Genomic DNA, 12815 nt, shown 5'->3' on the forward strand with positions numbered 1-12815 from the left:
TATGCTCGCTTTCACCATCAATACATGGAGGAACCTTCACTAACTCCCACAGCACCCAATTATACTGTGATTTCAGTCTCCAAGTCCAACGTGAAAGCATCTTTTATAAGGGTGAACCCACGGAGAGCATTCAGCACAGACAGGTTATCTGGTCGAGTACTAAGGACCTGTGCTGATCAGCTGGCTAGAATGTTCTTTAATCCCTTGGTTCAGCAGACTGAGGTACCCACCTGCTTCAAGCAGGCTTCAACTATACCAGTGCCAGAAGGATGTGGTAATCTTTAATCCCTTGGTTCAGCAGACTGAGTTACCCACCTGCTTCAAGTAGGCTTCAACAATACCGGTGCCAGAAGAATGTGGTAACCTGCCCCAATGACTATCATCCAGTAGCACTTATATTGACTGTGATGAAGTGCTTTCAGAGGCTGGTGATAAAACACATCAACTTATAGTGGAGAGGTTATGGAGACAGACCTTATTAACACCTCAGACAAAGTCAGGAATCAAAAGGTTGAGAATGGTGCGACTACAGTGCTGAACTGCATATATTTCAAAGCAAGAAGTATCATAGGAAAGGTAGATGAGCTCAGGGCATGAATCAACACCTGGAATTGTGATATTGTAGCCATTAGTGAGACTTGGTTGCAGGAGGCGCAGGACTGGCAGCTCAGTATTTATATGCAACAGAGTGGGAGGGATTAGAGGAGGAGGGGTGGTGTTACTAGTCATGGAAAACGGCATGGCAGTGCTCAGTCAGGGCAGATTGGAGAACTCATCTAGTGAGGCATTAAGGGGTGGAACTGAGAAATAAGAAAGGTATGACCACATTAATGGAGCTATATTACAGACCACTCAACAGTCTGGGGGATTTAGTATAGGGACTCAAGTGACCCGAAGGTGGCTAGAGCAGGGATCCAAGTAAGTACTGGCAGGAAGTGGAGGGCAAAGGAAGCTGTTCAGGAGGCAGAGGCGAGGCTGCATCACAGGAGGCTGGTGGGAGTGGTCACACAAGGCCAAGCTGGGCTAAGATCCTTTCCAACTCCCCAAATGGACACCAGAGGGAAAGAAAGGTGTCATCTAGTTCAGGAGGAGATGAGAGCCTGCGAGGCGGTGGGAATGAAGCAACAGGGAGCTTGGACAAGATGGGAGAATGAGGTTGAGAGGAAAGTGATCTGGGCTGATCTTTGGAAAGCCGAACCACACCGCATCCAATTTCTCATCCAGGCAGTGTACGATGTGCTTCCAAGCCCATCAAACCTGCACACATGGGGCAAGGCAGAGTCATCTGCATGCCCACTGTGCTCCAAGCGAGGAACCCTGGAGCACATCCTCAGTGGCTGTGCAAGGGCACTTGGTGAGGGACGGTACAGGTGGAGGCACGATCAGGTCCTGAAGACCATCGCTGAAGCCGTCAGCGCAGGAGTTGAGTGGGCGAAGCGGTCCCGACCCTCCAAGCAGACCATTGCCTTTGTCAGAGTGAGGGAGCAGCCAATACCTGCCAAAAGAACATCTGCAGGCATTCTGACCTCTGCAAGGGACTGGCAGCTGTTGGTGGACCTCGAAGGGCAGCTGAAGTTCCCCAACCATATCGCAGCCACCATCCTGCGACCAGACATTGTCCTAGTGTCTAAGCAAGTGGTGCTGCTGGGACTGACAGTCCCATGGGAAGATAGCTTGGAAGAGGCCTTTGAAAATAAGCTCTCCAAGTACGCAGGACTAGTCAGCAACTGTCAGCAGGCTGGATGGTGAGCAAGGTGTCTCCCAGTGGAGGTTGGTTGTAGGGGATTCGTAGCCCGTTCTTTAGTTAGAGCCTTCAGCATTTTGGGCATCGAGGGAGAGAGGAAGAGGAGAGCCATCCGCAGTACCACCGATGCGGCAGAGAGGGCCTCAAGATGGCTGTGGCTCAAAAGAGGGGAGCCATGGAGTCATAAGTAGCTAGCCATCTGGACACAAGCTGGGCTCTGATCAGCCCCGGCTGGGTCACCTGGAGGAGGGTGTATGATGTTGAAAGACCGGAAACACCCGATGATTCCAGGACCATCCCTGAAGATGTGTCCAGAAGCATCAATGGATGGATGTACACAGAGGAACAAATTTGTAGAGAGATCGCAAACTATTGCAAAAAACATGAGCTTGATATAGTAAGTTATTTTAACTTTCTGCATATTGACTGGGACTCCTATACTGTAAAAGAACTAGCAACACACATCAAAGTTGCTGGTGAACGCAGCAGGGCAGGCAGCATCTCTAGGAAGAGGTACAGTCGACTTTGATGTGTGTTGCTTGTCACCAGCAACTTTGATATGTGTTGCTTGAATTTCCAGCATCTGCAGAATTCCTGTTGTTTGCGCCATAAAAGAACTAGACTGAGTTTGTCAAATGTATTCAGTTAAGTTTACTTAATCAGTACGTAGAAGTGTGTGATTCTTCATCAACTTTCAGGGAACAAGATAGGGCAAGTGACCGAAGTTTGTGTAGGGGGACACTTTGCATCTAGTGATCATAATGACATTAGCTTCAAAGTAAATATGGAAAAAAGATAGGTCTAGTCCACAGGTAGAGATTCTAAATTGGAGAAAGGCCAATGTTGACGGCATTCAGAAAGGATCTGGCAAATGTGGATTGGGCCAGGCTGTTTTCTGGCAAAGGTGTACTTGATAAGTGAGAGGCCTTCAAAAGTGAAATTTTGAGAGTAACACAAACAACAGGAATTCTGCAGATGCTGGAAATTCAAGCAACACACATCAAAGTTGCTGGTGAATGCAGCAGGCCAGGCAGGATCTCTAGGAAGAGGTACAGTCGACGTTTCAGGCCGAGACCCTTCGTCAGGACTCACAAAGGGTCTTGGCCTGAAACGTCGACTGTACCTCTTCCTAGAGATGCTGCCTGGCCTGCTGCGTTCACCAGCAATTTTGATATGTTTTGAGAGTAACAAACTGGTGTGAGCCTGTCAGAACAAAACAATAAAGGTAACAACTGTAAGGAACCTTGGTTTTCAAGAGATACTGAGGCCTTGGTTAAGAAAAAAAGGAGGTGCATCGCTGGTCTAGTCAGGTTGGAACAAATATATTGATAGATGGATACTTCATGATCTCAGAGGAGATTACAGTGTCACAGTAGCATCACAAGTGCACAGGTATACAAATATTAGAAGAGAAATAAGAAATAATAAAAAAGTGACCTTAAAAATAAGATGTACAGGATTTACAAATCAAGGATTACAAGATTCCAAGTTCACATTGATAAGATGGTAGTGCAAGAATTACCCTAATATTATTACAGTAATGGGTGCTATTCACACCATCCAGATAAGATGTGATGGTAGTATTGCACAGTATTACACAGGGTGTCTGCTATAGCAGAGTTTAGTAAACAGAGCTAAACAGAGTTTAAACTGTCTGGTAAACAGAAGTTAGTAACAGTCTAACAGGAAGGGGTCATCACTCCTGCAGTGAGAGGTTGACTCATTATTGACCCTAGTTCGCCTCTGATCTGGGCCGACATTTACATGCTGTGCGAAACCTAATTAATTAGCTTGTTTATTTCGGCTTTTTTCTTAAAGATGTGCTGGGTGCATCCCGGTTACCGCTGCATCACTGCGCTCTTCGCGGCAATGTATCGGTCCACGGCCCGGAGGTTGGGACCACTGGGGTGGTGGGACACTGAGGTGTCATCTCTTCGTCGTCTGTTTCCATCAGGGCAGGCAGGTCATCTTCTTCTATCTCTGCCTGCCCCGATGTCGAAGGTTGAGGTTCGTCATCTGCTGTGGAAGGCTTGAAAAACGACAGTATGCTTGACTGCTTAGCCTCGTGTATTTTTCTATCATACAGTTCTTTGTAAGCACTCAAACCATCCTGCAAATATGCCCTAATCCTACGTACACTTTCAAAACTAAAGTCGTACTTTTCTGCAATCATTGCAGTGAAAATCTCCCGCAGTTGCTTCACGTTTAGTTCCTGGACGACTTCACTTTCGGTCCATTCGCTATTGCATTCAGTTTCGATTGTTATCCTTTCCTCTTCCAATTGCATCAGCTCTTCATCTATCAGTTCTTGGACATGGGATGCCAAAACCTCTTCAACATCATCTTCGTCAACTTCCACAAGCCGAACTGACTTTGTCCTTATTTCGTTCACCACAATCGAAACGCTTATTTACGTCCAGTTTTATGCTAAGTTTAACACCCTTACGAGCTCTTTTAGGCTTTTCCGATACCTTAGAACTCACCTTGCAAAAGGATGCTCAAAATAAATTGACATAAAGCACAGATGCTCACAGGCACATGCTTACATAGAAAATAAGTGCAGGAGTAGGCCATTCGGCCCTTCAAGCCTGCACCGCCATTCAGTATGATCGTGGCTGATCATCCAACTCAGAATCCTGTACCTGCCTTCTCTCCATACCCCCTGATCCCTTTAGCCACAAGGGCCATATCTAACTCCCTCTTAAATATAGCCAATGAACTGGCCTCAACTGTTTCCTGTGGCAGAGAATTCCACAGATTCACACTCTCTGTGTGAAGAAGTTTTTCCTCATCTCGGTCCTAAAAGGCTTCCCCTTTATTCTTAATCTGTGACCCCTCATTCTGGACTTCCCCAACATCGGGAACAATCTTCCTGCATCTAGCCTGTCCAATCCCTTTAGGATTTTATACGTTTCAATAAGATCCCCCCTCAATCTTCTAAATTCCAACTAATATAAGCCTAGTCGATCCAGTCTTTCATCATATGAAAGTCCTGCCATCCCAGGAATCAATCTGGTGAACCTTCTTTGTACTCCCTCTATGGCAAGGATGCCTTTCCTCAGATTAGGGGACCAAAACTGCACACAATACTCCAGGTGTGGTCTCACCAAGGCCTTGTACAACTGCAGTAGTACCTCCCTGCTCCTGTACTCGAATCCTCTTCCCATGAATGCCAGCATACCATTCGCCTTTTTCACCGCCTGCTGTACCTGCATGCCCACTTTCAATGACTAGTGTATAATGACACCCAGGTCTCGTTGCACCTCCCCTTTTCCTAATCGGCCACCATTCAGATAATAATCTGTTTTCCTGTTTTTGCCACCAAAGTGGATAACCTCACATTTATCCACATTAAATTGCATCTGCCATAAATTTGCCCACTCACCTAACCTATCCAAGTCACCCTGCATCCTCTTAGCATCCTCCTCACAGCTAACACTGATGCCCAGCTTCATGTCATCCGCAAACTTGGAGATGCTGCAGTTAAATCCCTTGTCTAAGCCATTAATATATATTGTAAACAACTGGGGTCCCAGCACTGAGCCTTGCGGTACCCCACTAGTCACTGCCTGCCATTCTGAAAAGGTCCCATTTATTCCCACTCTTTGCTTCCTGTCTCCCAACCAATTCTCTTTCCACATCATTACCATACCCCCAATACCATGTGCTTTAAGTTTGCACACTAATCTCCTGTGTGGGACCTTGTCAAAAGCCTTTTGAAAATCCAAATATACCACATCCACTGGTTCTCCCCTATCCACTCTACTAGTTACATCCTCAAAAAATTCTATAAGATTCGTCAGACATGATTTTCCTTTCACAAATCCATGCTGACTTTGTCCAATGATTTCACCGCTTTCCAAATGTGCTGTTATCACATCTTTGATAACTGACTCTAGCATTTTCCCCACCACTGATATTAGGCTAATCGGTCTATAATTCCCCGGTTTCTCTCTCCCTCCTTTTTTAAAAAGCGGGGTTACATTAGCCACCCTCCAATCCTCAGGAACTAGTCCAGAATCTAAAGAGTTTTGAAAAATTATCACTAATACATCCACTATTTCTTGGGCTACTTCCTTAAGCACTCTGGGATGCAGACCATCTCGCCCTGGGGATTTATCTGCCTTTAATCCCTTCAATTTACCTAACACCACTTCCCTACTAACATATATTTCCCTCAGTTCCTCCATCTCACTAGATCCTCGGTCCCCTACCATTTCCAGAAGATTATTTATGTCCTCCTTAATGAAGACAGAACCAAAGTAGTTATTCAATTGGTCTGCCATGTCCTTGTTCCCCATGATCAATTCACCTGTTTCTGACTGTAAAGGACCTACATTTGTCTGAACCAATCTTTTTCTTTTCACATATCTATAAAAGCTTTTACAGTCAGTTTTTATGTTCCCTGCCAGTTTTCTCTCATAATCTTTTTTCCTCTTTCCTAATTAAGCCCTTTGTCCTCCTCTGCTGGACTCTGAATTTCTCCCAGTCCTCAGGTGTGCCACTTTTTCTGGCTAACTTGTATGTTTCTTCTTTGGAATTGATACCATCCCTAATTTCCTTTGTCAGCCACGGGTGCACTACCTTCCCTGGTTTATTCTTTTGCCAAACTGGGATGAACAATTGTTGTAGTTCATCCATGCAATCTTTAAATGCTTGCCATTGCATATCCACCGTCAACCCTTTAAGTATCATTTGCCAGTCTACCTTAGCTAATTCACGTCTCATACCTTCAAAGTTACCCTTCTTTAAGTTCAGAACCTTTGTTTTTGAATTAACTATGTCACTCTCCATCTTAATGAAAAATTCCACCATATTATGGTCACTCCTACCCAAGGGGCCTCTCACGACACGATTGCTGATTAACCCTTCCTCATTGCTCAATACCCAGTCTAGAATGGCCTGCTTTCTAGTTGGTTCCTCAACATTTTGGTTCAGAAAACCATCCCGCATACATTCCAAGAAATCCTTTTCCTCAGCACCCTTACCAATTTGGTTCACCCAATCTATATGTAGATTGAAGTCACCCATTATAACTGCAGTTCCTTTATTGCACACATTTCTAATTTCCTGTTTAATGCCATCCCCAACCTTACTACTACTGTTAGGTGGCCTGTACACAACTCCCACCAGCATTTTCTGCCCCTTAGTGTTATGCAACTCTACCCATATCGATTCTACATCCTCTCGGCTAATGTCCTTCCTTTCTATTGTGTTAATCTCCTCTCTAACCAGCAATGCTACCCCACCTCCTTTTCTTTCATGTCTATCCCTCCTGAAGCAATAGCCGGCTAGAATGCAGTTCTGGGGGAGGAGCTTGGCTACTCGGGCACACGCTGCCTTTTATCGCACACCGCCTTTTTTCGTAACAGTGAAAACACCTTCTGTTAGTGAAAACAAGTAACTAATGTAGGTCTTTTGTAACAGTGTGGTGTCATAAAGCAAATGTTCGAAAAGCGGGGGACACCTGTACCTGGTTGTTGCACTGAATAAAGATTTCTATATCATCAGCTTCAGTGCCTCTCAGATAACTTCACAATCAAGTCCATGAATTAAGTTCAAGAGCCTGAAAGTAATGTTGCAGCATTATAAAACTCTAGTTACAGCTTATTTGGAGTATTGTTTTCAGTTTGGGCTATCTTATTTTAAGAAGAATTGGAAGCTTTAGAAAGCATGCAGAAGAGGCTTACCAGGACGTCTCTTGGATTAGAGAGCATTAGAGTAAAGGCTGTGTGAGCTACAGCTTTTTTCTTCAGAGTGATGAAGGATGAGAGGAGACCTGAGGTGTATAAGATTATGAGAGGGATAGATAGAGTGGACAACCAGTGCCTCTTTTACCACCCCACTTTTACCCCCTCCCCCTCCCGCTTTCAAATCTCTTACTATCTCTTCTTTCAGTTAGTCCTGACGAAGGGTCTCGGCCCGAAATGTCGACTGTACTTCTTCCTATAGATGATGCCTGGCCTGTTGCATTCCACCAGCATTTTATGTGTGTTGCTTGGATTTCCAGCATCTGCAGATTCCTCGTGTTTACCAGGGAGGCAATGGCCAATACTAGAGGACATTTGTTTAATGTGAGTGGAGGAAAGTTTAGAGGAAGGTTTTTTGCACATAGGGTGGTGCATGCCAAGATGGTGGCGGAGGGATGATTAAAAGACTCTAAGCTAGTTGCGTGGATGTAAGGAAAATATGGAGGATTATGGGCTGCACAAGGAAGGAGGGGTTAGATTGATCATGGAGTAGGTTTATACAAGCTGGTACAGCATTGTTGGCTGAAGGGCCCATGTTGTGTTGTATTATTCTATGTTCTATTTATTTCCGAGTTGGTAAGTCCTGCTTTAGCACCGTCCTACATTAACTCTGCGAGGCTAACTACCTATTCTTGATTATGTTGAAGTCAAGTTGAATCATTGACCCAATTTACTGTATGGTGCCACTGTAGTGTAGCAGTTACACAGTTTGGGGCACTCCGGAATTCAGCATTCATCTCCAGTCCCATCCACAAAGAGTTCATGTGTTGCCCCCATGAACTGCATGGGTTTCCTCCAGGTTTACAGCTTCCTCCCACATTCCAAAGACATATGGGTTAGCAGGTTAATTGGTCATCATAAATTTTCCTCTGACTAAATTAGTTAAATAGGTGAGTGGGACTATTATGAGGTGAGCAGAGTGGTTCATTGGGCCATGAAGGGCCTATTTTGCACTGTGTCTCTGAATAAAGAAAGAAAATTGAAGTCTGACATTTGTGCCCCAGCAGTATCCCGCTGCTGAATTACGTTTATCAACTTTAACGGCTTGGAAGGATTATAAGTTCTGGCTGTCAGGGACACAACCATCCTTACCAGGTGTGTGCACTGGCACAGCTGCACTGGGTGTCCTGGGTTTCAGAGCCACCGCCAGAGTTACTGCTTTAGACCATGGGTCCCACCATCACCATCTCGAGCTCCAATGACTCCATATGCCTTCAGGCTGTGGATTATGCAGCCTCCAGCTCTGGCTCCAGCCCCGACCCGACCTCAGCTGCCTCCACCTCCAGATCTTTTTCACTGCAACTGAGCCCCTGCGTTCCCCTCACACCACCACTCCTCTATCCAAGGTCTCTCAGGTTCCCTCATCACCTCTTCATTCCTCAGAGCCTCCATTATCCTCACCTTCCCTGAACATCCCAACCTTCTCCTCTCCTCTGATTCCTCTAACTCTCTTCCCCGCTCTGAACCCAGCTTTATTCCCTGCCGTGTCTTCACCATTCCCTCTGAACTTCCCTCTCGGAGGTGGAATGTTCTGTTCTCAGCAAGGGCCTTAACTTCGATCCCATATGCCCACGCCCCAGTGAGTTCCACGCCCACACCGATACCAATCTCTTTTTCCATCGCCTCTGTCTTCGTGCCTACTTCTTTGGCAAGGACTCCCCACCCTGCACCGATGACCCCTTCTCCAAACCACCTCCTCTTCTCAGACACCCTGCTCTGGATCTCTAACTGCTGATGACATATCAACCAGCTTGAAGTCAGCACTCCTCTCTCCTCCTCGACCCTTACTCTCTCTGAACACACGGCCCTCCACTCTGTCTGCACCAATCCCAACCTCACCATCAAACCCACAGACTAAGGAAGCGCTTTTATTGTGTGGTGGCTGACTTCTACCTTGCTGAGGCCAGGTGGTGACTCTCAGACACCTCCTCTTATTTACCCCTTGAACAGGACTGCATTCAGGATCATCTGACCGTTTTCTCCTGTACCATCACCAACCTCATCAACACTGGAGAACTCTCACCCACTGCCACCAACCTCATAATTCCTTACCTGCACGGCTCATTTCTACCTCCGACCAAAGATCCACAAACCTGAGTATCCAGGGAGGCCCATTGGCTCTGCCTGCTCCTGCACCACTGAACATGCCTACATACCTCATCTCCATTTAATCTCCCTTGGTTCAGTCCCTTTCCACCTACATCCCTGACACTTCACAAGCTCTCCATCTTTTCAACAGCTTCTAATTCTCTCGTCCTGGTCAACTCATTTTCACCATGGATGTCCAATCACTATACTATTTGCTCCTTCATCAAGAAGGTCTTAAAGTTCTTCACTTCTTTCTGGACAATAGACCCGACCAGTTCCCCTCCACCACCACCCTCCTCTGTCTGGCAGAACTGGTCCTCACCCTCAACAATTTCTCCTTCGGCTCACTTAATTTCTTCAAACTCAAGTTGTAGCCATGTGTACCCACATGGGCCCCAGCTTTGCCTGCCTTTTCCTTGGTTGCATGGAACAGTCCATGTTCTGAACCTTCCCTGGTAATGCTTCCCAACTCTTTCTGGACTACACTGATGACTGCATTGGTGCTGCTTTATGCACCCATGCTGAGCTCATTAATTCCATCAACTATGCCTCCAGCTTCCACCCTGCCCTTAAATTCACATCGTCCATTTCTGAGACCTCTCTCTCTTTTCTCAATCTCTCTGTTTCCATCTCTGGGAACAAATTGTCCACCAATTTTTTTTTATCAATGTACAGATTCTTATAGATATCTTCACTATACCTCTTCCCTCCCTTTTCTCAGTTCCTTTGTCTCTGTCACATCTGTTTCCAGGATGAGTCTTTCTTTTCCAGAACATCAGAGATGTTCTCCTTCTTCAAAGAACAGGATTTCCTGTCCTCCACCATGGATGCTGCCCTCACCCACGTCACTTCCATTTCCCAGACATCTGCCCTCACCCATCGTCCTGCCACCTTAGTGTTCCTCATGTCCACACCTATCACCCATGAGCCTCCGCATCCAGCACACACAAAAAAAGGAAAGATCAGGTGAAAAACACAAAATATAAAAAACTGTAAGACTGAAAAAAAGTCTATAGTTCAAATCCATATCCAAAATGCAGAAATCCTGAGAAACATTCTCTGGGCACAGCAGCAGGTCTTTCCCTCTCCAACAGCAGAGCAATCTCATTAGCAATAAAAAGGCAGTCTACCCTCTCTGGTAGCAGAGTAAGCCCCCACTGATCAAAAGGCAGTCTCCCCTCTCCTCCAGCAGAACATGAAGCAGGCAGCTGGCGCTCACCTTCAGCATTCGCCTCGATGTTTCAATCTCCTCCATCACTTTAATCAGTGAACAATGTAAGCTTTAATTGGCAAAATGGAGTCGAACATCAGCTAGCGCCTTTTTGCCACGAGTTTTGTGCACACTGCCTCTGCCTCTCAAAATCCTCTCAGAGACGAAGAGTGCTGAAACGCCCAAACAATCTGCAAACTACAAATCACAGTCTCTGACATTCAAGATGATAAAACAAATGTAAAAAACATAAAAGAAGTGAAGTAAAGAGACTTCCCCTCTTACTTCTTCTTGTCTCCTCACCCGCCTATCTCCTACCCCAATATCCCTCCTCCTGCCCTTTCCCCTATGGTCCTGCATTGGGAGCATCAGATTCAGTAGATGACCCCAAATGCTTGGTGGCCTGAATTGAGATAAGTGAGCAAATGGAGCTCTTCTTCCACCTGCAGGGATAAGTGCCAGGAGGAAGTTTAGTGGGGAAGGGTGAATGGACAAGGGAATCACAGATGTAGAGATCTCTGTGGAAAGAGGAGAGTGTGGAGGGTGGGTAAAAATGTGTTGGTGGTAGGATCCCATTGAAACATAATAGAAAACCTACAGCACAATACAGGCCCTTCAGCCCACAAAGCTGTGCCAAACATGTCCTTACCTTAGAAATACCTAGGCTTGCCCATAGCCCTCTATTTTTCTAAGCTCCATGTACCTATCCAGGAGTCTCTTAAAAGACCCTATCGTATCCACCTCCACCACTGCCGCCAGCAGCCCATTCCATGCACTCACCACTCTCTGCATAAAAAACTTATCCCTGACATCTCCTCTGTACCTACTTGCAAGCACCTTAAAACTGTGCCCTCTTGTGTTAGCCATTTCAGCCCTGGGGAAAAGCCTCTGACTATCCACACGATCAATGCCTCTCATTATCTTGTACACATCTATCAGGTCACCTCTCATCCTCCGTCGCTCCACGGAGAAAAGGCCAAGTTCACTCAACCTATTCTCATAAGGCATGCTCCCCAATCCAGGCAACATCCTTGTAAATCTCCTCTGCACCCTTTCTATGTTTTCCATGTCCTTCCTGTAGTGAGGTGACCAGAACTGAGCACAGTACTCCAAGTGGGGTCCGACCAGGGTCCTATATAGCTGCAACATTACCTCTCGGCTCTTAAACTCAAGCCCATGATTGATGAAGACCAATGCTCCTTATGCCTCCTTAATCACAGAGTCAACCTGCGCAGCAGCTTTGAGTGTCCTATGGACTCGGACCTCAAGATCCCTCTGATCCTCCACATGTCCAAGAGTCTTGCCATTAATGCTATATTCTGCCATCATATTTGACCTACCAAAATGAACTACCTCACACTTATCTGGGTTGAACTCCATCTGCCACTTCTCAGCCCAGTTTTGCATCCTATCAACATCCCACCCTCCACACTATCCAGAACACCTCCAACTTTTATGTCATCAGCAAATTTACTGACCCATCCCCCCACTTCCTCATCCAGGTCATTGAAGATGGCAGAAGCTGTGGAGAATGATGTGCCAGATGCAGAGGCTCAGAGGCGAAGAGGAGAGTCTCATGTGTGTTGTACGTGTTGATCTGTCTGTCTGTATCTTGTTTTACGGCAGTTGGCATCCAGCTTAATGGTGCATTACCGCCACACGTGTTGATCTGCAAACTCTCTTGTGTTTTTGAGTTACCGGAGCTGGGGAGCTGGACTGGGATTGGTGGCTGAGACATGAACAGCTGGACCTGATTGGTGGATGAGGCCAGTGAAACCAGGTTGGAACTAAAGAACTGAGCAGCCGGTTTGGGATACAGTGTCTGTCTGTCTGTCTGTCTGTACCTTGTTTTACGGCGGTTGGCATCTAGCTTAATGGTGCATTACCGCCACCCTCTGCTCCAGAATGTGCACTAGACATACATTCTAAATCCCTTCACCCATTCACACACACACAAACCTACACTTCACCCTCCCATCTTTGACCATCCTAGTATCCTATTCCTGTTTATTCGTCATATTCT

The sequence above is a fragment of the Mobula birostris genome, chromosome 2, assembly GCF_030028105.1.
Source record: "Mobula birostris isolate sMobBir1 chromosome 2, sMobBir1.hap1, whole genome shotgun sequence".
In the NCBI taxonomy this organism is placed as follows: Eukaryota; Metazoa; Chordata; class Chondrichthyes; order Myliobatiformes; family Myliobatidae; genus Mobula; species Mobula birostris.